Below are 22,380 nucleotides of genomic sequence, written 5' to 3'. Positions count from 1 at the left end.
AGTCAGAGGCTTAAGCGACTGTTGCACCAGGCACACCATTTTTTTTTTTATAAGTAAAGTAGACTCTACACTGGTCATAGAGCCCAGTATGGGGCTTGAAGCCAAAACCCTGTGATCAAGAGCTGAGCTGAAATCAAGACTCAGATGCTTCACCACCACCCAAGTACCCTGTCCAAAAACAATATTAAGAAAATGAAAAGTAAACCATAAACTGGGAGAAAATATACTCACTGCATATATCTGACAAAGAGCTTATATTCAGAATATATAGAAATTTTCCACAAAATACTAACTTTTAAAAATTACAATAAAAGTGGGGAAAAGGTGGGAATACATACTTCTCAAAAGAAAATATATGAGTGGTTATTGAGCACACAAAAAGGACTCACCATCATTATTCCTCAGAGAAATGAAAATTAAATCCACAACAAATACCAATTCATTCCTACTAGACTGGCTAAAACTCAAAACCCGAGACCACCACCAAACATTGTGAAGAATGGAGAGTAATAGAAACTGTCTAAGACTTTGGGTGGCAGTGTAAATGTCATAACCACTTTGGAAATGGCTTAGTATTTTCTTATATATTAACTGTATATCTACCTCCTGACCAAGTAATCCCATTTACTTAAGAGACGTGAAAACATACCCACCAAAAGATCAACACAAAAATGTTCCTTACAGCTTTATTTCTAATAGTAAATATATGTAAACAACCCAAATGTTGACCAAAAGGAGAATGCATAAACAAGTGGTGTTGTATTTATACAGTGGAATACCATTTAGCTCATAAAAATGAGTAAACTATTGATACAATAACGTACATGACTGGGGCGCCTGGGTGACTCAGATGGTTAAGCCTCTGCTTTTGACTTGGGTCATGATTCCAGGGTCCTGGGATCAAGTCCGGCATCAGGGTCCTTGCTCAGCGGGGAACCTGCTTCTCCCTCTCCCTCTGATTCTTGTGCTCTCTCTCTCGCTGTCAAATAAATAAATAAAATCTTTAAAAAAATGCATGACTGAAAATACTATGTTGAAAGAATATAGACATCAAAGAATAACTATGAATCATACGAAGTTCAAAAACAGGCAAAACTAATTCATAGTGATAAAAAACACAACAATGGTTGCCTCTGCGTGTGGGATGGGGTAGGAACTGTCAAGGAGCATTAGAGGACTTACTAAGGAAAATATTCTGCACCTGACTGCAAAATTGAGGTTACATTAGAACACCCATCTGACAAAACACATTAAATTGTTTGCTTAAAATACTGTTTGCAAATTCTAGCTAAAGTGAAAAAAAACACAATCAAACAAACAAACAAAAAACATTAAAACTGTCAGTAACAAGATATTAAGGGCAGATATTTTAAAATCTTATCAGCAAGGACAAACAAAAATCTATTACTCTGAAACTGTTTGTCTGGTTCTACTCTGGCCAGAGGACAAGTCTGGGTGCTCTCTGGAAAGCTTTATCTAGTCTTGAAGTTCTGCACTGTTTCTTGTGCCTTCTAAATGACAGCACAGACAGCATAAAACTTACCAACTATTTTCACAAATAGTTAAAGAAGTAACCCTAAAAGAATTACATAACCATATAGCTATCTCACTCTTCTAAGTAAATGCCACTAAATAAAATGCTTATATTGCTAATGTTTTGGGCTTCAGCTCAGTAGCCAAAACCAAGCCTTTTTCCACCATCAACTGTAAAGATTATTAAGGTTACTAAGAGGCAAGTCCGTTGCTGATGTAGAAGGCAGAACCAAAAATAGCCTATTCATCTGTAGCTCTCAAGTTTCCATACTGCCAGCGGGAAGAAGAGTGTGGGTTTTGTCAATAAATTCAGCACACTTGACATGGATGTTCAAGATACACAGGGAGCAGAGATTTACAGCAGGCTGCCATTTTTGCACAGGGCTTCTCTTATCCCTCCAAAGTCAACAGGAGATTATTAAGAGCATGCTCCTTGAGGAACTGGACCTTTTGCTCACTGTTATAGCAGTCGCGGCCAGAGTTTCAACTACTTCACCTCCAGAAACTGAGTGGGGAGGGTTTGAGAGGCTTTTGGAGGTGCCACATGAGAGAGAGGATGGGAAGAAAAAGGACCAACAAAAGGTAAGAGAACAGACAAGTCATAAGATTTGGTGATAAGTCATGACCTTTGGTTAGGTCAAAGATTTAGAAAAATTTTCTTAAAAACTGGAAAACTATCTCTGATGCAAAGAAAAAATGATTTAATTTATTTGATTTATAGCACTTCTTTACATAAAAGGAAAATAAGGTGTAAATAATAGTTCATCCCTCTCTTCTAATAATAAGAGAGTTTGGCAGCCTGTGTCCATCTCTATTTTTTTTTTTTAAGATTTACTTATTTATTTGAGAGTATGCAAGTGGGATGAAGAGCAGAGAAAAAGACAAGTAGACTCCCCACTGAGCGGGGAGCCCAATTCAGGGCTCCATCCCAGGATCCTGAGCTGAAAAACAAGAGCTGGAGGCTCAACAGACTGAGCCCCTGTACATCTCTAATTCAAAAGACAGACATGCAAGATAAACTGGGCTATATCCTTGCTCTGTCTTCCTGGTTGCATTACCTCTTTTCCTAATTTATCCTATTGCCACCTCAGGGTAGGTTACCTTGGATTCTCATCAGAACTTCTCAAGATGCTTCCTACTTGTCTCTCTGCTACTCCTTTTGTACCTTTTGATATGTTCACCATTCCGTTCTCAGCAGTATCTCATTAAAATACACATTATATGGTGTAACTTATCTTAGGAACTTCGCTTAGAACCTTCTGATTGTTCCAGACTCCTTTCTAAGGCCTTAAGAATTCAGCAGGCACTATTCTGGCATCTTCCTTGTAAATGTAATGGTAAGTCTTGGAGGTAGGTTGAGGTGGGTATCCCTTGATGTCAGAGAGGTGATCCCTCTCAGAGGTATATTCAAGTGACTAATTCTGACCAAGAAGCATAAGATGAAGCCTACTGGGGGGCTTCTAGAAAATCTTCTCCTCCTTAAATTTAAGAAGGACGAGGAGCAGGAGGAGAAGAATGGAATGGGAGGAGGAGAGGAAAGCAGTCAAACAGAAAATTCTTTTCCCTGACTGTTTGCTATTTCTTGCTTCTGCAATGAATTGTGTACGTATGTTCCACATGAAGACACTGCAGCCGTCCTGCAACCATGAAGGTAAAGTGAGCAGAATGGCAGAAATATGCTTCCAATTCTCTGACATTGCATTGCTTGGAAAAACAAAACAAAACAAATAAACAACAACAACAACAACAAACCTTCTCAACCATGACTCCTGTCTCTCCCTTCATCATGTTAAATTGAATCCAAAATCATGAGGCATCATTCAGTCCCATGAGTATACGAACTTCTTTCCCACCTTTGGTCAGGGCTAAGGTCAGCCAGCAATATAAGATTGTACAGGGTATATACTGAAATTATAAAAGGCTTTAACTCACATTTGGTTTCTTCACATATTTGTCTATTTATTATAGTAATTATCCAGCAATGTCTTGAGGAAGGGACATCATCTTCTAGATCACACTAAAGACCATTTGGGTTATAGCTGCCTTCCCACTTGATGTTCTTCTGATGGAAACACTTCCCCTGAAATATATTTGACTATTTCTTTTTTATCCTTCAACTTTCGATGAGGACTTCATTGCCTCAGAGAGGCTGTCCCTGGGAACTCTATGCAGAATCATGCTCCATTGTTTTCTCACATAGCTTCTTGATAACTTTCCTCCTAAACCGTATCAATATCTGAAATTATTTTGTTTAATAGATATTTTTCTACTACTTATAAGAGCTATAAGAAAAGAACTATCTGTCTTTTTCACTATTAAATCACAAGCCCGCAGCCCAATGCATAGCACACAGAAGGCACTCAACATTTATTGAATGCAGGGATGGAATACAGAAGTAAAGAAACAAGGCGGGAAGACAAGAAGACAGGGAAGTAGGCAGAGAGGGAGGCAAGAAAGAAGAAAGGGTTTTCCTGAACTGAGTCACACCAGTAATTTGTAATAACCAAATCTTAATTAAAATCATAAGGAACAGCACAGAAGACCAAAGGGGAAGGGAGGGAAAACTGAATGGGAAGAAATCAGAGAGGGAGACAAACTATGAGAGACAATGGACTCCAGGAAACAAACTGAGTGTTTCAGGATGGGGGAGGTGATAGGGAAGCCCGGTGATGGGTATTGAGGAGGGCACGTGTGGTGAGGAGCACTGGGTGGTACACGCACCTAAGGAATCATTGAACACTACATCAAAAGCTAATGATGTATTATATGGTGGCTAACTGAACATAATAAAAAAATAAAATCAAGTCAGAGAATGAGAAGCTCTGGTGGTTATGATTAATTAGTCATATAATCAATCATATTAATATAATTGAATTCAAACATTATAATACAGACACTATATATAATTATATATTACTATATATAATATTATAAAGTAATATATACATTACTTTATGTGAAGGTAACAATGAGAATGCACCCTGCTATATATATATAAAAGGGACCTGAGTAGAAAGTCTGATTATGCAGGGTAAAAGGATCTTCCAGCGCTTCCTAGAAAAATACACTCGAGCAATGTCTCATTGGGAAGAAATAATGATTCCTCAGGGCTCAGAGCACTGAATTAGTTACTACCAAAAGCAAATCATTGCAAGTTACATGTTTAAATTGAACAAGAAAGTAAAAAGGAGAAAGGTGGGTGGAGACAAATTGGCAGCAGAACAAATCCTTAAGAGTTATATAAAAAGAGCAAAGGAGCTAGACCAAACTGGTCAACTCCAGCAGCCAAAATTTACCATTCAATGGTACAAATAGGCACTCCTATCTTTCTGACTGCACCTTATTCCAGGCTACGAACCTGAACATCCTCTTTCTCTCTTTCTCTCTCTCTCATAGTTTTGACCTGCAGCATTCTTGATCTTGGCTTACCACCACTGCAGACATCTTGACATTGACATCTGACAAGTTTTGTCAGTGTCATCTTGTGCTTTGATGATGATAGAAAAAGATCTGATAGGGTCCGGATCCCTGAGCTCTTTGACAACCAATGAACTGTGTATGTGTGATTGGTCTTGTCTCAGTTTTTCTTATTTATAAAAGATACACATGAAAATATTCTCTCTAAATTCCATTTCTAATCTTTCCAAAGGTAAGGATGTCATGTTCAGTGGACAATTCCAACAATAAACAGATTTCCCTAAAGAAAATCATGCACCAGTAAGTGATGAAAATGCTCACTGAGTTCATCACTACAGCTGCTCCCCTGCTGGTCCAGGCTGTCAGCTCTCAGCAGGCCTTTGGCCACCACTACCAACTGGCCCCCTTGCTCTCAGCCTTGGCTGCAGAGAACACCACCCTGCACACAGTAGGAGAAGTGAACTCATGAGTAAGCCATCCTGCTGTGTAAAATACTTCACAACTTCCCACTCTCCTTAGGAGATAAATAGAATGTCTGCATGATCTGGCCTTTGCCACCTCTCCAGCCTCCTCTCCACCTCACTTGTCAATTCTTTTTCAGTCCCAAGGAAGAAACATCTCCAATTCTGACCCTGTGAGGAGGGGATAACACTAAGAGCTCTGAGAAATCTTCAAAAATCCTCCCCTACCCCATCTCCAATGACCCAACCCTTTGTACACCCTCTACATTTAGGACAGATTTAAGATTCATAGGGGATTTAAGACCATCTGCATGGAGTATGTCTCAAATGCCCTTTGATATAGTACATATCACTTTAGGGGCGCCTCAGTGACTCAGTTGTTAAGCGTCTACCTTCGGCTCAGATCATGATCCCAGGGTTCTGGGATCAAGACCCGCGTCGGGCTTCCTGCTCAGCAGGAAGACTGCTTTTCTTCTCCCTCTCCTCCTGCTTGTGTTCCCTCTCCCAATGTGTCACTCTCTGTCAAATAAATAAAATCCTTTAAAAGATAAAAGTACATATCACTTTAGCATCTAAACTGAAGCTGCCACTTTACATCTCATTTCTAACCCTCTTCATAGATCAGCTTTCTCCTTTATCAGATGGGAATAATAGTATCTCCCTTTACAATCATCATAGGGATTAAGTTTGGGGTGTGTGTGTTTGCATCAAACATAATGCTTAGCACAAAGTAAGCACTCATTGATTATATATGCGGTCCTGGGAATATGGTCATATGTCATTACATTTGTTACATTTTTTTAAAGACTTATTTATTTATTTGAGAGAGAGCAGGAGCGGGGAGGAGAGGTGGCACAGAAAGAGAGGGAGAGAATTAAGTAAACTCCCTGTTCTTGGAGTCCAAGGCCAGCTCAATCTCACGACCCTGAGATCATGACTAGAGCTGAAATCAACAGTCAAAACGCTTAACCAACTACATCACCCAGGCCCCCCTCCTTGTTCTATTTTTTTAATTACTGTCGGAACTAAGTTCAGCCCTTCTCTCCTCATCTGTGTCTGAGTGAGGTCAATCATTCAGTGTTTGCAAGGGAAAGGAAAGAAAATAGGCTAAAGAAGAGATCATGAGTAAAGAAGTTTTCAAAACAGACTTTGTAAATGACTTCCCTTTTTTCTATCTTTTGAAAAATAGGTTTCAAAAAATATTCCAAAATTGGTGTATGCTACATCTTTTCTCCCTCGTCTGCTAATCAGCTTCAGGTTGTTGGTTTTGTTTTATGTTGCTTTCAACAGAGTATTGAAAAAATCCTGAAGCATCGTTGCCTTTTGAGAAAGATTAATTTTCTCAAAAAAGATCTGTACATCTATGTTGACTATGTGTGGACTACTATCCCTTCAGAAGGAAAAAAAAAAAAAAGATACCAACTGTCTTTCCCAATTCTCAAAGCAATTATGAGTTCACTTAAATTTATCCCATTTATTATTCCCTAGTTTAACACTGAAAATACATTCAGTGCCGAATTAATTTCTTCAGTCAGTTTTTACTGTTTGTCAGTAGACTGGTCCTCAACAGACCCACATTTTCCCCCTTGTTTTCTCAGTCTTATCCTTCCTGATGTCACAAAACACAAAATGGAGGTATGCTGAATGAATACCCAAAAATATTCTGATTTAACTGTGGACAACGATGGAAAAAATAAGTCGAATGAAAACTACCACTTTCTTTTTACTTCATTTTTGCATATTTCATGACATAGTAACTTGCATTTTTAGAATGTTTTTAGTTTTTTGTCTGTTTTTTTAATATAATTTATTTTTTTTCAGTGTTCCAAAATTCATGGTTTATGCACCACACTCAGTGCTCCATGCAATACATGCCCTCCATAATACTCACCACCAGGCTCACCCAACCCCCATATCCTTCCCCTCCAAAATCCTCAGTTTGTTTCTCAGAGTCCACAGTCTCTCATGCTTCATCTCCCCCTCTGATTTCTTCCAACTCACTTCTCCTTGCCATCTCCCAGTGTCCTCCATGTTGTTCCTTATAATCCACAAGTAAGTGAAATCATATGATAATTGACTCTCTCCGCTTGACTTATTTCACTTAGCAGAATCTCCTCCAGTCCAGTCCATGTTGATACAAAAGTTGGGTATTCATCCTTTCAGATGGAGGCATAATACTCCATTATAAATATTGACCATAAATTCTATATCCATTCCTCCACTGAAGGGCATCTTGGTTCTTTCCACAGTTTGGCAACCGTGGCCATTGCTGCTATGAACATTGGGGTAGAGATGCCCTTTCTTTTCACTACATCTGTATCTTTGTGGTAAATACCCAGTAGTGCAATTGCAGGGTCATAGGGAAGCTCTATTTTTAATTTCTTAAGGAATCTCCACACTGTTCTCTAAAGTGGCTTCACCAACTTGCATTCCCACGAACAATGTAAGAGGGTTCCCTTTTCTCGACATCTTCTCCAACACTTGTTGGTAACTGTCCTGTTAATTTTGGTCATTCTAACTGGTTAAGGTGGTATCTCAATGTGGTTTTGATTTGAATTTCCCTGATGGCTAAATGAGGATGAACATTTTTCATGTGTCTGTCAGCCATTTGAATGTCTTCTTTGGAGATGTGTCTGTTCATGTCTTCTGCCATTTTTTGACATGATTTTCTGTTTTGTGTGTGTTGAGTTTGAGAAGTCCTTTTTAGATCTTGGATATCAGCCCTTTGTCTGTAGTGTCATTTGTGAATATCTTCTCCCATTCCGTGCATTGCCTCTTTGTTTTATTGACTGTTTCCTTTGCTGTGCAGAAACTTTTGATCTTGATGAAGTTCCAAAAGTTAATTTTCACTTTTGTTTCTTTTGCCTTTGGAGGCATATCTTGAAAGAAGTTGTTGTGGCCGATGTTGAAGAGGTTACTGCCTATATTCTCCTCTAGGATTTTGATAGATTACTGTCTCACATTGAGGTCTTTTATCCATTTTGAGTTTATATTTGTGTATGGTGTGAGGGAATGGTCAAGTTTCATTCTTCTACATATAGTGTCCAATTTTCCCAGCACCATTTACTGAAAAGACTGTCTTTTTCCCACTGGATATTTTTTCCTGCTTTGTCAATGATTATTTTACCATAGAGCTGAGGGTCAATATGGGCTCTCCACTCTGTTCCACTGGTCTATGTGTCTGTTTTTATGCCAGTACCATGCTGTCTTGGTGATCACAGCACTGTAGTAAAGCTTGAAATCAGGCAAGGTGATACCCCAGTTTTGTTTCTCTTTTTCTATGTTTCCTTAGCAATTTTGGGTCTCTTCTGGTTCCAAACAAATTTTAGGATTTTTTTTTTCTAGGTCTTTGAAAGATGCAGGTGGAATTTTGATCAGGATGCCATTGAAAGTACAGATTGCTCTAGCAGTATAGACATTTTAACAATGTTTATTCTTCCAAACCATGAGCATGGAATGCTCTTCCATCTTTTTGTGTCTTCTTCAATTTCTTTCATGAGTGTTCTGTAGTTCCTAGAGTATAGATCCTTTACCTCCTTGGTTAGGTTTATTCCCAGGTATCTTGTGGTTCTTGGTGCTATAGTAAATGGAATTGATTCTCTAATTTCCCTTTCTACATTTTCATTGTTAGTGTATAAGAAACAACTGATTTCTGTACATTGATTTTGTATCCTGCCACATTACTGAATTGCTGTATGAGTTCTAGTAGTTTAGGGGTGGAGTCTTTTGGGTTTTCCATAGAAAGTATCGTGTCATCTGCGAAGAGAGAGAGTTTGACATCTTCACTGCCAATTTGAATATCTTTTATTTCTTTTTGTTGTCTGATTGCTGTTGCTAGGACTTCTAGTACTATGTTGAACAACAGTGGTGAGAGTGGGCATTCTTGTCATGTTCCTGATCTCAAAGGGAAGGCTGTCAGCTTTTCCCCATTGAGGATGATATTCACTGTGGGTTTTTCATAGATAGATTTTATGAAGTTGAAGAATGTTCCCTCTATCCCGATTCTTTGAGTCATTTTAATCAGAAACGGATGCTGTATCTTTTCATCTGCTTAATTTTTTTAACTTCATATACATCAAGAAGTAAAACTTACTCATTTCTTTGAGATTTTATTTATTTATTTGAAAGAGAGAGAGAGAGAGAACATGCATGAGTGGAGGTAGGGGCATTGGGAGAGGCAGAGGTCTGCTGAGAAGGGAGCCCAATGATGCAGGGCTTGGTCCCAGGACCCAGAGATCATGACCTGAGCCAAAAGGCAGACACTTAACCCACTGAGTCACCCAGGCACCCCTAAATTTTCTCTTAAAACCATTCTTTTTGTTACATGTCTAAATCATTTTTGAAATAAGGCAGGAGCAAAAAGGAATATATATAATCTTATAAGAGTACTCTTACATAAAAAATAGATGTTACTACATATAATTATAAAAGTATCTATCACTCCTTTCCCCTTTTGTATTCAACTTAAAGAATTTTTTCAAGTTTTTATTTAAATTCCAGTGAATTAACATATAGTGTAACATTAGTTTCAAGTGTAGAATCTAGTGATTCGTCACTTACATACAACATTTAGTGCTCATCACAAGTGCCTTACTTAATACCCATCACCCATTTGACCCATCTCCCTGTCTACCGCCCCTCCAGCAACCCTCAGTTTTTCAACTTTAAAGTCTTATAATTACACATCATGTAACAATTTAATCACTTCCCTAGATAAAAAAGAAACAAAAATATTTCAGGCTAAAATCATCACTAATAAAACATCTTCCATCCTACAGATGAATCTGAGTTAATGGAAGTAAGTTTTTCAGGTATTAATTTTCCCAAAATTAATAAAGATCATGTTTTCTAGTTTATTAAAGGTTGGACCTAAGACACAGATGTCCCTGTCTTAACATAGAGCTCATTTTCACATTGACCCCCAAAATAATATTAAATATCATATTCATCTTGATCATCCCCAACTCTATGACCAGATGTTAATTCAGAACTCAGAATATTTTGTACCTCTGCTTTGTTGTTTAATTAATTTCCTTGAATTATAATTATGGAATTATCTTGCATTCTTCTTCCCTACTCTGCACCCCTACTATAAATCACTTCAAGGCAGGATTTTTTGTCTTCTGATTTTTATATTACCCTTCACAAGGTCTTAAATTATGCACCAAAACAAGAGATTCTCAGTAACTTTCATTGAATTGAAACTTATGCAAACTCTACAATTTTCAACCAGCCCGCAAAACTACATATTTTTATAAAACCAGTCATAAAAATTATCCTGCGCTCAAATAAAGAAGAACATTTTTGTGAAATCTAGTATTCCATTTGGAAAGCCAGGAAATAATAGGTAATCCTGGCTACCATTGACAATTTTTCATCCATCATTTTTGTCCCCTTTCTTTTAGGAGGCATCTGTACCTACCACATACCTTTGAGATGGGATGATGTGAGACAAAAGCAAATACCTATTGTCAATACCTCAAACTCCAAACACCACCTATGGTGTTTGACTGACATGACATATGCCTTTAACAAGAGCTGTCTTACAGAGACTACAGGAAGGAGACAGGCAGGCAGACTTCACACAGTAGCTTAAAGTGACTGGCATTCCTCTTTTGACAGTTTCATTTGACTCTAGCTCAAGTCAACTTATCTTCCTACTCCACATAGGTTTCTAATTTACAACTGCCTAGCATCATAGGAAAAGAAGGGAAAGGAAAAGAAACATTAGCAGGGCTGAGGAAAGCAGAGAAGTTGAGTTTAGTGCTTCAGTTTTCTCTGGAAACAGCACCTAAGGCTTGCATTTTCACTTTGGATCCATATAGGAGAAGTGGAGTTTTTGATGCCCATGTGAGGTTGACTGTGTTATTTTTGTCTAGGATCAATTTCCTGTTTTCTTTTAAAAACAGCACCTTTGTTTTCCTTTGAGTAAATGACTCTTCCCCATCCTCAACCCATGACTGTTAACCAATACACATCCTGTTTCTGGGAGTGAAAACATAATCCTCATATAGTCTATCAGCTTATTCTGTTCTCCATCAGCAAGGGAGCATTTATCTGCCCGTAAGAGGAAACCAACAGAAAGTGACAGATAATAATTATATAACCAACTCCAGATTATTACAGCAGCTTCGTAATTGCAACCTGTGGGGTAGATGTCCTTGAGACTCTGAGCTTTTCCCTCGTAGTCCCAGGACTGCACCTATAAGGATGAAGTCAGGAAGGGGACATGTCAGGGTGGAAGGAGAAACACACTCTTTTACACTTATCTCACCTTTTATCGAGGAGAGAGCCCTTTCCCAGAAATCCCCCAGAAGACTGTTCACATCTCAATAGTTACAACTGGGTCATGCAGCCATCTTTAGTTACAATAAAGAATAGAAATTCAAGTATCTGGCTTAATCAACTTGTACAGTGGAAGGAAGCTGAAGAGCTCAAGGGAAACACTTTGAGGGAACTGTCTGATGTTATCTGCAATATCTTCCTTTAGCTGGGGTGATTATGTCAAGGATGGTTGCGTAAGCCAAGCCAGGCCTATGGAGCTATGATATGAGTTCTCCTAAATGATCTGTATTTAACTGATTCTCTGTTGGAACTAATTCTCTTCATGCCTTCAGTAAAACATAGTGGACTGGCAACCATACACACTGAATGTGGTCTGTCTAGTTTAACAATATTACTATGAAGCTATCATTATTTCTTTTCAAATTTACTTTAATCAAAAAAGCTATTAAATATGGAATACACTAATGAAATACAAGGAAAAAGAAAGGTAGGTGTTATTTTTATGAGAAGTTGAATGCTTTGGAAAGAAAGAATAGATCAAAGAAAATCCTATAGAATTACAGATGGGTGAGACACCATCAACAAATGATGGGGAAAATTATATAAATCCATAAAGTTTCTGTGTTTCAGCTGCATCACAAGTTTATGCTTCATTTTAAAGACACTTACACTGAAATCATAGATGCTTCATTATAAGATTTATAAAAGAATGAAAACAGGGACCCATAATCAGGAACTAAAAAATAAAATAGTGCATTTATCCCACCTGAGTCAGATATTAGCAAATAGATACTGTGTATTAGGTTCTTATCATTGTTGTAAATAACTGTCACAACTTGGTGGTTTAAGACAACACAAATTTATTCTTTCTTGGTCCTAGAGGTCAGAAGTCTCAATCAGGTTGAGGTCCTCAGGTGGCAGGTTTATATTTTTTTAGCACCTTGAGGGAAGAATCTGTTTCTTTGTCTTTTTTTCAGTTTCTAGAAGTCATCTACATCCCTTGGTTTGTGGCCCTCTCCCCACATCACTCAACTGCTTGTTTTCATCACCACATTTCCTATCTCTGTTTCTGGTCTTTCTTCTTCCCTCTTATAAGGACTGTTGTGATTACACTGAGCCCACCCTTATAATTTAGGGTAATCTCCCATCTCAAGGTCTTTACCTTCACCACATTTACAAAATCCCTTTTACCACATATGGTAACATAATTCACATGTTCTGGGGATTGAGATACAGAAATCTTTGAAGGGCCATTATTTGGTCTATCACATTCTCTTTTTTATTTAAGCCAGTTTGGATTAACTTTCCATATATTTCAACTAAAAGATCCCTGAATATTACCCCATGGAGGTATAAATGGATGAGTGTAAATGCAATAGGGAGGTGTCAAGAATAGGGACTGATGAAAATGCAGTAAGGACAGGAAAAGAAGAAGAAAAGAACACAAAACACAAATAATAGCAAAGTGCAATTTATTTAAAAATAATATGATCATGGAAGGAAACATAGAAGGATAAATGTCAATGAATAAAATAAGATTCCCATCAGAAATTGGACACAATGGGTAAAAGGAAAGATAGAAGGGAAGAGAAGAGTTTCAGCACACCATAAAGGAAAAAAAAAAAAAAGTCAATTGTATTTAAGTCAATAAGGGTCCTATTTTAAGAAGTCAAGACGCATTTTGGGTGTCATTCCCAAATTTCCAAATTCCCAAATTCTCTCTCTACAAACTACACCTTTCTCTAATAGATGGACACAAATTTTATTTATTAATTCGTAGCTACTTAGTGTCTAATATATGAAGACTGCTGGGGAGCATAGTTACCTTCTACTTTCCTTCTAGGAGTCAGAGGCAATCTGAGCGATAAAACAGCATATCTAGAGAGCTTTATTCCTTGTCCACAGAGCACGTAACGCATGAATATATGCAAGCTGAATGCACAGATAGAAGTTCTACCTTGGCTCCCACGTTCATTGTGCTATGTATTCAGGGATCATTTTGAGACAAAAGATGATTAAAGGAGGAATCACTTCAATATTGAAAAAAAAAAAGCAATTTCATGTACTAGGACTTGAGACACACTGGGCACTAATCCCATTCCCATGCTGACCATTTAACTTACTAGTACTTTTATTTATTAATTAGTTATTTTTTGAGAGAGAGTATGAATGCAGTGAGGCAGGGAGGTGGGATTTGCAGGGAGGGGCAGAGGGACAGGGAGAGAGAATCTTAGGCGGGCTCCACACCCAGCTCAGAGTCCGAGGCAGAGCTCCATCAAATGACCCTGGGATCATGACCTGAGCTGAAACTGAGTCATTGCTTAACCAATGGAGTCACCCAGGTTCCCCACTTACTACTGCTTTTAATAGAGTAAAGATGTATGTCTTGCTTATGTCACAGCTCCATGTGACTTTGTGGGACCAGAACTCTTTTCCATGCAGTCATCACTCTATGTCTTTGACATTTGTGGGATCCAAGCTTCCCACAGATCCTTTGCATCTGGGCAGCAATCAGAGAAGAAAAAGTATGAAGGATGCTGCCAGAAGGTTTAGCAGTCTAACCTGGTCTGGAAGAGGCACACAGCAGTTCCTCCCACATTCCAACCACCAAAACACAGTCTTGTGGCCCCACTTAGATCCAAGGGGCTGGGAATTAGGCCAGCAGTTAATCAGAAAGAGGAGAGCCCATCTCTGCCACAGTTTCCATTCTTATTCCTTATCAAATGACTGTTTAACTCAGAAAGCAATAAGTTAGTGTTAACAATGGTTATCTTGCCCCGACAAATCAACCCGTGGTCACCCAGACCTCACTGCAATAGGCAAAGGAGGATTCTGCCTTCACAGTACCTCCCTGGTCTAGAGAGACTCCTGCTGAGTCTAGATGAACCCCACACATAAGCACCAACACATCAAGCCCTTGTCTTCTAAGTCAATCCTACCTATATAATCACTTATGGGGCACAGACACTTCATACAAAATAAGAATGGTGTTTTTATAACAGTCTCCATCTAACCTGAGTCAGATATAATTCCTTCCTCCTGATCCCATGCCACTCACAAATCTGCAAATGAAGAATATAAAAGCCTATCTGAAGGGAGAAGCAAAATGACCTTTACATCCTTTTGTTGATGAGATCACTCCATTTAAAATCAGTAACAACACTGACAAAACCTAAGTTAATTTCTGTACTAACTGATGAATGATCTCTGCTGTTGAGTCTTCTTTCAGGGATGCCATGTTCCAGGCATGATGCTAGGCTCAAGAATACAATAGTAAACAAGACTCCTGGAGGCTCTGCCATAGAGTTTAAGGTCTAATCTGACAGACAGACAGTAAATGTAAAAAGCAATAATAATAAATGACAGTAGTGACAAGTTTGACAATTTCATATCCTTGCTTTTTTTGACCTTGGTCATCTCACCCATTCTTGAAACTTCCAATTAGCATAAGCAGTCAAGTTCATATCTCTTTTTCCCATATATTTCTTTCCTGGTCATGACATTGTCAATTCCAACTGTTTGCTCAATGACTAGATAGGTATGTGCATATTCTGCAGATATCACAGCTATCAAAATGGATCCAGCCGTTTCCCCAGACAAATTGAGTACTGTCATGCCATTTCTCTCCTCTCAGTTAATCAAATTAACTCCCTTCCAGGTCTGTATATCTATAAGACTTCCAGGTATCTATATCTATATCATATAATGTATATGTATATCCGGGTCTGTATAATATATGATTGTGGATATTAACTCTCTTTAAGCTGTTCCTTGATCTAAGAGTACGTTAAGCAATCATTTCGCAAACGTGTGCTACTCCCCGTGAAGACTGAACAAACTGAAAGAAAGAAAGAAATTAATCCTGAGTCCATTCCCCATCCTTAGAAACTAATCTGAAACTATTCTTCTTGCTAATCAGAGGACTTGTTGCATCATCTTTGCACATGGTGGACAGCAAAACAAATATTAGTGTGCATATGTTTGTCATGTTGGGATGCTAACATTACTTTGTCCTTTTCCAGGGATTGTTTAATACGCACACACGCACACACGCACACATACATGTACTCCACATTTCGTCATGTATTTATATCATCTTCTGTTTGGGCATCATATCTAATGTTAACCTTATATCTTAACTTTGAATGACTGAAAAGTAAAAATAAATGGAAATCAAAGTAAGTAGTTGGTCGGTATATATTTTTAAATCCATTTTATAATTGCTTTCTTAAAGTTGTCAATGCACAGTCTTGAACTTAGCAGGCATAGTAGTTATCAGGCAAAGGAGTTGGCATATCTTCCATTCTTGTTCAGATGCTAGCTTGCAATAATTTTCCAAAATCCACAGGGGATATTTTGGAGAGAAGCTGTGAGAGCTAATCAGAAAAAGATATTCTAATGTTTAGTTATATTATAGTGTAGCAGAGGCTCCTGGGGGATATTCAGAAGCCCTATTGGTTGGTTCATTTTAACAGGGTTGAATAAAGCAGGGGAAACAACTATCAAGAGGAAATCTCACACTGGTAATTCTTGAAATGAGCTCAAACATGTGTTTCCTAATTCCTGTGAAGTTTTGTGTTTTTTTTTTTTTAAGAATTCACCTTTATTTTACTTTCTCTTCCTTTCTTATTTGCTTTAGTTTTCTATTCCATACCTACCAGCATCTGAGATTTATTTAATTTCTACTAGAGATACCAAAACATTAAACAATTCAAGTTAAATTCCTTAATTATCCCTATTTGCTTTCTAGGTGTAAATAGATGGCACGTATATATTAGGCATTGTTTTTTGAACATTACAAGCCAGAAAGTTGCCATAGCAACCTCAGCCACCAACAACCTCCATGAGAAATGAATTCCCAGTGGGTCTGGAGTCCTTGGCAGTTTACGCAGCACTTTCAAGCTATAAATGCACTCATTATTTATTACAATCAGGTAGCTAAGTGGGGTTGTTAATATTATCCTTATTTCCAAATGACAAAACTTCAGCTTGAAGAGGTTAAAAGACTCGTCCAGGGTCATGTTAACAGGAAAATGGCAGGCTCAGGACTCAAAGCCATGCTTAATCATCATAAGAATCATACAGTTCCCAGAGTCAGCCTAATTATTAGAAATAAGAATATATCTATACTTCCAGTAAATATTTTTTAAATATGTGACTTATAGAATAAGCTGGCTGGACATTCTCTTGTGAAGTTATACGTAAGGTGTAGAGCCCAACAGTTTGGAGCACAAACCTTCTTCGATAGCTGTGATTTGTGCACTTAGCCATGGTGACATTAATAGATAATCCTTTCAGATTCAGTGATCTAAGCCAGCTACATCTTGTCAATTACTCTAGTTGAGTCTCTGAATTCAGGCTTTCTCTGAAAAAAGGAAAATTCAACTTCTCCTTCAAGATGGAGGCATGAAATGAGGAAATTATTAACTAGAGGAATGAAATGTGAGAGAAGATCATTGTTCCACATATAAATTAATAATCATATTGCAAGGTATAAATCAATCAGTCAATACCTCTAAATGAGTGATTCTCAACTGGAGGCTAATTTGCTCCTCTTTCCACTCAGGGGACATTTGACAATGTCTAGAGACATTTGTGGCTGTCACAACTAAGGGCTGCTACCCGCACCAGGTAGGTAGAGGCCAGGGATGCTATTAAATATCTCACAATACACAGGACAGCTCCCACAACAATTTATTATTTGACCTAAAATGGCTATAGTGAGGCTGTTGAGAAATCCTGCCATATACAATGCATATAATTAGACTCTGATGCATTTAATTATCCAATAAAAGTGATTCTTGCAATTGGTTTTTCCAAAACTTATGATTAAAAACTTTTTTTAAGACATTACTAAATAGAACATGGCCATGATAGAAAAATTAGAAAATAAGCATAAAGAAAAAAAATCAAGTCACCATAAATCCCACAACCTAGTGACAGATACTTTCTGGTGTCTTCTTACAGACTTCATCTTACACGAGTACTTAGATATTTATGGACACTCTGGGACAAATATACCATCATGTTATACTTCCCTATAATTTACCAATAGATTATAAATAATCTGGGACAAATATACAATCATGTTATACTTCCCTATAATTTACCAATAGATTGTAAATAATCCACTATGTCAGGAAATCATGATTTACTTCATTATTTTTAGTGACTGACTAGTATTCAATTTAGGGATGTAATAAATTATATTAACCAACCTTATCAGATATTTAGATTAACTCCAGTTTTCTTGTTATAAGCAATCATATCATAACTATTCTTATAGATAAATTTTGGCGTAAATGTGTTTATTTTTAGTGTATCTAAAAAAATTTTAAAGATTTTATTTATTTATTTGAGAGAGAGAGAGAGTGTGAGAGTGAGCACAAGCAGAGAGAGGGGCAGAGGGAGAAGCAAACTCCCCACTGAGCAAGGAGCCCGATGTGGGGCTTGATGCCAGGACTCTGGGATCATGACCTGAGCCGAAGGCAGACACTTAATGACTGAGCCACCCAGGCTCCCCCTTAGGAAAAAAAAAAATTTTAAATCAAGGGAAATGTGTCATTTTATTTGACACACTTTGCAAATCTTCATAATACAAAGGTTAAACAGATTTACAAATTCATAATTAAGTTCACTGTAAACACATTTAGTGACATGTGAAAAATCATTCCTTCAATTTCTGTGCCAAAAGAAACGATCTTATGATGGCCATATGTATATGTGAATGAACAGTCTAAATCCATGTTCTCCAACAATACATAATCTTCAATATGTGGAGGTAAATAAAGAGACTGCTGAGTTGCTGTGATCTTTAATTTGTTGTTAAAAGAGTAAAAAGGACTGACTTCCATATATATGTCCATTTAGGTACTTTTTATAAAAGGAGAAACAGTGAAATCAGGAATTCGGTAGAACTCATAGTAAAAAATTAAACAAAAAGAGTGTAATTCTCTCAAAAACCCTAGAAAATATTGGGAACTGTGCTGCATTTCCTATTGTCTATAAGATGGGTTTACAGGACTTTTTTTAATTATAAAAGAGACGTATATTCTTAATACACTGGAAGATTTGAGAACACCCGGATCACTGGCATCTGGATTATACATAACACAAATTTCAAGGAGAGAAAAAGAATCCCAGGAAATTATTGAGGCTTGTGTGTTACTTTGTGTATTCCAAATCCAGAGGGGAAATGCTACTGTGGCAGCAAGCAAAAATTTTCTGCCATCCCCCACATCTGATGCTTTTTTTGGTTGAATATTAGAAAGATAGTTATGAAATGCAATTTAATACATTTGCTAAAAATTAACACAGAGATGGTTTTCAGCTAATTAATCTACTCTCAAAAAAGGCAGTGGGGAAATGCTTGTTAATGTTTAAGCTGTAAGATACGCAAAAATGCAGGCAATATTTCATCGTGACACCCAGGAGACCCACGTGTGACACAATATAGAGTCTATGTGTATCTCACTCTCCACAGGAACTAATTTTGAAGCACCAGAATGCTGTGAATTGGCCATAAAACAATGTTGAAGAAACTCAACATAGAACAGAAGGCACACTTTCCTTAGGAAGAATGCTGATAAAATTTTAATGAACTAACATGTTGTCATGGGGATTTGTTGCTATTCATTAATTCATTGTGCTGTTCCTCTATAGTTTTGCTGAAGTTGAGTGACAAATTGTCAAGTAGCTGTCCTTGTGGTTTACACGGCCTCATTGATACCCTACATTTAGGGGGTAAATTCTCTTACAGACTTGCCCCACTACAGGTGGGGTAACACATTTTTTTAGCATCACGTGTACTCAACTGTATTTCAAATGAAACTCCATCTCTAGGGCAGGCTTTTGACTCTGCAGAACAGTGAAAATAATCACAGAATGACTGACAGTCCTGGTCACAGATGGAGACTACCATAGGAGCCCAGGCTGGGGAAGGCTCCACCATACAAAAGAGTCAACTAGCTGCCTATGAGTTAGGGTACAATTCTCAGTAGAAAAGAATAATTCAATCACAAAACCATAGAAAGCCAGAGTTTGGAGGGACAGCAAAATCAGTCTAACTGTTACATTTTGCAAATGAGAAAGCTGATGAAGTCCACAGAGAGAAAGCTTTGCCAAGGATATGAACGGCAGAGCAAGGATTAGAAATGAAGTATTTTGACTTACATCAATTTTCTTATCAACATGCCTCCCTGAATTTCTTCTCCTATTATTTTTACTCCCAAGAGTATTCATATTTGCTCCTTGAAATTAGTCTTAATGGCAAAATTTTGTGAAACAATATCCCTGGGGTATAGGAACATAGATAGGCGTGGCCTACCATAATCTCTCATACTGTTTTTTAATGCATATGAATTCTATGGTATAAATGATCCATGTTTGGAGTTAATAGAATTTTCCAAGTCTTTGAGTAAAGTGGATGTTCTGAGAAGATTAGGAAAAGCTGTCCAATAATTTGTAGCCTCCTGGCTGCATACCTACTCTGTTATAATCAGGTGAGGATCAGGGTGCCTGGGTGGCTCAATCAGTTAAGCATCTACCCTCTGCTCGGGTCATGATCCCAGGGTCCTGGGATCGAGTACCGCAATCGGCTCCCTGCTCAGTGGGGAGTCTCCTTCTTCCTCTCCCTCTGCCCTTTGCCCTTACTTGTATTCATACTCTCTCTCTCTCTCTCTCTCTCTCTCTCTCTCTCTGTCTTTCAAATGAATAAATGAAATCTTGAAAAAAAAAATCAGGAGAGGATCATGGACAAAAAGCATTCTGATGTAAGAAACACTGTGTGTCCTCATTATGATCATCATTAAACAATACTGATGGAACTTGATTTCTGCTTCTGTGCCTTGATGGAGTCCAGCTGAAAGAAGCCACAGCAATCTGTGGTGACAGTGGCATTGAGGAGCAGCCAGAGATGAAAAAGCCTACAACCTGGTTACCAATATTCACGTCCAATTTGCAGACAGCCAAAGATCAGCAGATGGAGAGGTGTGGTTTTCAGGTTTTCATTTTTGGTTTTTTACATCCCATTCTCCTCCCACCTGCCAATTGTTTGAGAGTATTTGTTTAATAAAAATGTGCTGACTTCCCAGAGTGCCCGGGTGGCTCAGTCAGTTAAGTGTCCAACTCTTGACTTTGGCTCAGGTCAGAATCTCAGGATTGTGAGAACAAGCCCCACTTTGGGAGCTGTGCTTGGCGGAGCCTGCTTAAGATTCTCTCTCTTTCTCTCTCCCTCTCTTTTTGCCTCTCCCCCAGTTCTGAGCTACATCACCTAATACCAACATAGCATCCTTAAATGTAGAGCTAGTAACCCATAACGCATAATGCAAAGACACTTACTAGGATCTTTCTTCTCTGCTGTTCCCAGCAGGCAGAGGAGTAGTTGCTACTATATTGCACTGTGCTTTTCTAAAAAGTTTCTCTTGCTACAAATAAAAGCTGTTTTAGCCAGGTATTATGTACGTAATGAAAATATTTGCTATTCCTGACTTCCGCACAAGAAATGCAATGCTTGTTGAATCCGAATGCATTTTATTTGCTAATGTCTGTATTCCAGTAATAGCAGCAGCTAACATTCACTGGAGGCTCTGTGTGTGCCCAGCACTGTGTGAAGTAGATGACACATGTTACCTAATTTAATCCTCTCCACAACTCAAAGACGCAGACAATAATATCACCTTCATTTTATGGAAGGGGAAATTAAAGCACAGAGATTAAGCAATCTGTCTGAGAATACAGCTAGCATGAAGTACGAGTGGAATCTGCCATCCACCTTATTAGTTTTTGATGAAGCCACTAGCACTAGGAAATAACACCTAGATTGAAGACAGAAGTATTTGGGGGCACCTGGGTGGCTTAGTCGGTAAGCGTCTGCCTTCCACTCAGGTCATGATCCCAGGGTCCGGGATCAAGTCCTCTGTCGGACTCCCTGCTTGGTGGGAAGCCTGCTTCTCCTTCTCCCATTCCCCCTGCTTGTGTTCCCTCTCTTGCTGTGTCTCTGTTTGTCAAAAATAAATAAATAAATAAATAAATAACAATAAATTAAAAAAATAAGTATTCCTTCTAACGACCCCAATGCTTTCTTCAGCCATGACATGTTTCTAGCTCTTAGAACACATAACGAATAATTACAAGTTGGCTACACCTGTAACAGCCTAAAAAGAAGCAATTAACAGTATATTAAGGATAAGAACATTTCTAGTGCTAATCACTGACTTTTTTTTAAAGATTTTATTTTTAGGGACACCTGGGTGGCTCAGTTGGTTAAGCAGCTGCCTTCGGCTCAGGTCATGATCCCAGCGTCCTGGGATCGAGTCCCACATCGGGCTCCTTGCTTGGCGGGGAGCCTGCTTCTCCCTCTGCCTCTGCCTGCCATTCTGTCTGCCTGTGCTCGCTCGCTCTCCTCTCTCTCTGACAAATAAATAAAATCTTAAAAAAAAAAAAAAGATTTTATTTTTATGTAATCTCTGCACCCAGTTTGGGACGCACACTCACAACCCTGGGATCAAGAGTTGCACACCCAACCGACCAAGCCAGGAAGATGTCTCTTTTTTTTTTTTTCTTTAAGTTAATCATTACTTTTAAATAAGATTTAAAGTCTTCCCAGATGATCAAAACTATTGATATTCTTTGGCTTATAATTTACCTGAAACAAATCCATCCTAAAAGGAAAATTAGAAGTAAG

At 38.1% G+C, this 22,380-nt stretch overlaps 1 pseudogene; it reads left to right on the top strand.

The window, feature by feature from the left end:
- Window positions 1-1,959: 1,959 nt before the first annotated feature.
- The window catches only part of LOC125101597 (ornithine decarboxylase-like), a 106,634-nt pseudogene continuing 86,213 nt past the window's right edge, over window positions 1,960-22,380 (top strand).

The sequence above is a fragment of the Lutra lutra genome, chromosome 6 (assembly GCF_902655055.1).
Source record: "Lutra lutra chromosome 6, mLutLut1.2, whole genome shotgun sequence".
Classification (NCBI taxonomy): Eukaryota; Metazoa; Chordata; class Mammalia; order Carnivora; family Mustelidae; genus Lutra; species Lutra lutra.
Note: the sequence above shows the minus strand (reverse complement) of the source record. Positions and strands in the feature narration are given on the sequence as shown.